At 43.7% G+C, this 2,285-nt stretch overlaps 1 protein-coding gene across 1 annotated transcript in view; it reads left to right on the top strand.

Annotated features, from left to right (window-relative positions):
- cadm3 (cell adhesion molecule 3) overlaps positions 1-2,285 on the top strand; it is a 103,656-nt gene that overhangs the window by 92,719 nt on the left and 8,652 nt on the right. The window lies entirely within an intron of this gene.

Below are 2,285 nucleotides of genomic sequence, written 5' to 3'. Positions count from 1 at the left end.
AAAACTGGGCAGGTTGTCATTAAAGAGTCAGTGACAAAAAAAAAAAACCAGCACTGACGCAGGTCAGTGAACCAGTAGGTCGCTCTACATCCTCTGTCCACTAGTGGGCCGTGAGAGAATTACACTGATTGGTCTGAAAACTATTGTTTATTTATTGCGTTTTTTTTTTTTCTTTGTTCAAAGAAAGTCACAGCAGTTGAATACTTTTCTGCTAGGGGGCAGCAGATAGCTAACTAAAATAATAATAATAATAATCTGTGAGCTGTTGAAGAAGATCTTTGAGACTGTCTTTCTTCAACTCCTGCTGGTGTATCAGTGTTGTCTTCAACTAAACAGGAGTTCGTTTTCTAGTCAATTTAAACTAAAATATTATTTTATCTTTGTTCAAAGTCTAGTCTAGTCCCAAGTCCTAGTCTAGTTCCAAGACAAATCCCAAGTCCTAGTCTAGTCCTAAGTCTAGTTCCAAGTCCTAGTCAATTCCCAAGTCCTGGTCTAGTCCCAAGTCCTAGTCTAGTCCCAAGTCCCAGTCTAGTCCCAAATCCTAGTCTAGTCCCAAGTCCCAGTCTAGTCCCAAATCCTAGTCTAGTCCCAAGTCCCAGTCTAGTCCCAAATCCTAGTCTAGTCCCAAGTCCCAGTCTAGTCCCAAATCCTAGTCTAGTCCCAAGTCCCAGTCTAGTCCCAAATCCTAGTCTAGTCCCAAGTCCCAGTCTAGTCCCAAATCCTAGTCTAGTCCCAAGTCCTGGTCTAGTCCCAAGTCCTGATCTAGTCCCAAATCCTAGTCAAGTCCCAAGTCCTAGTCTGGTCTATATACAGCATGCTGTGTACTGTGTACTGTGTACAGCAGTTCAGCAGTTGAATACTTTTCTGCTAGGGGGCAGCAGATAGCTAACTAAAATAATAATAATAATAATCTGTGAGCTGTTGAAGAAGATCTTTGAGACTGTCTTTCTTCAACTCCTGCTGGTGTATCAGTGTTGTCTTCAACTAAACAGGAGTTCGTTTTCTAGTCAATTTAAACTAAAAAAAAAAGAGATTTTATTTCATTTCATAAACTTTTTGGGAGATTTTTTTTTTTTGGTGTGTCGTAGTTCAAAAAAAGTTTGGGAAACCAAAGGAGAGGAGCCGGTAGTTTGTGGTTTTCCAGATTTTAAATTTCTCTTCGTTTCCTCCTGCTGCTGTTTGGAACAGCTGACACACAACATTGACTTTAAGGCTCACACAAAGTGTCTTCAAATGCAAATCTGAGTTCCACGTCGGCCCATTAACCAGGATGATGCAGCAGGACGTAAGGCTGGGAGTTTGGGCGGGAAACTCCAGGAAAGTCTCCCCGTTTTATTGGATCAGTTTCTCCCTCAGAGAACGTCGACTCCCAGACAACAATATTTCCATTTTTGACTCACCTGAAAATTGGTTTTCTGATAAAACACTTTAAACGACAAAGGAGAGAAAATAAACCATCAGCACTGGCAGAGAGAATAAAACACACACACACACACACACCCCCACACACACACACCCCTCACACACCCCCCCCCACACACACACACTCCCAAAATTATTTCTCTTCACTCCCAGAATAAGAGAACGACACGTTTATTGAACCTGTATTGATTCACTGAAGTTCTGCCAACCTGTGTTTTTCTGGACAGTTTGTCCAGCACTTCTCCACCGAGACCAAGTCCTGGTCTAGTCCCAAGTCCTGGTCTAGTCCCATGTCCCGGTCTAGTCCCAAGTCCTAGTCTAGTTCCAAGTCCTGGTCTAGTCCCAAATCCTAATCTAGTCCCAAGTCCTAGTCTAGTTCCAAGTCCTGGTCTAGTCCCAAATCCTAATCTAGTCCCAAGTCCTAGTCTAGTCCCAAGTCCCGGTCTAGTCCCAAGTCCTGGTCTAGTCGCAAGTCCTAGTCTAGTCCCAAGTCCCGGTCTAGTCCCAAGTCCTGGTCTAGTCCCATGTCCCGGTCTAGTCCCAAGTCTTAGTCTAGTCCAAAATCCTAGTCTAGTCCCAAGTCCTGATCTAGTCCCAAATCCTAGTCTAGTCTATATACAGTATGCTGTGTACTGTGTACTGTGTACTGTGTTCTGTGTACTGTGTACTGTGTACTGTGTACTGTATGCTGTGTACTGTGTACTGTGTACTGTGTACTGTGTGTGGTGGGTTTGCGTGTGTGTGGTGTCTTGGGTGCTGTGTGCTTTGTACTGTGTACTGTGTACTGTGTACTGTACATGGCACATAAAGACACCCAGGGCAGAAGGTAACTTCACAGGGAGACATTTTTCATTATTGGGAAC

Source organism: Cynoglossus semilaevis, chromosome 20, assembly GCF_000523025.1.
Source record: "Cynoglossus semilaevis isolate Cse_v1.0 chromosome 20, Cse_v1.0, whole genome shotgun sequence".
Taxonomy (NCBI): domain Eukaryota; kingdom Metazoa; phylum Chordata; class Actinopteri; order Pleuronectiformes; family Cynoglossidae; genus Cynoglossus; species Cynoglossus semilaevis.
Note: the sequence above shows the minus strand (reverse complement) of the source record. Positions and strands in the feature narration are given on the sequence as shown.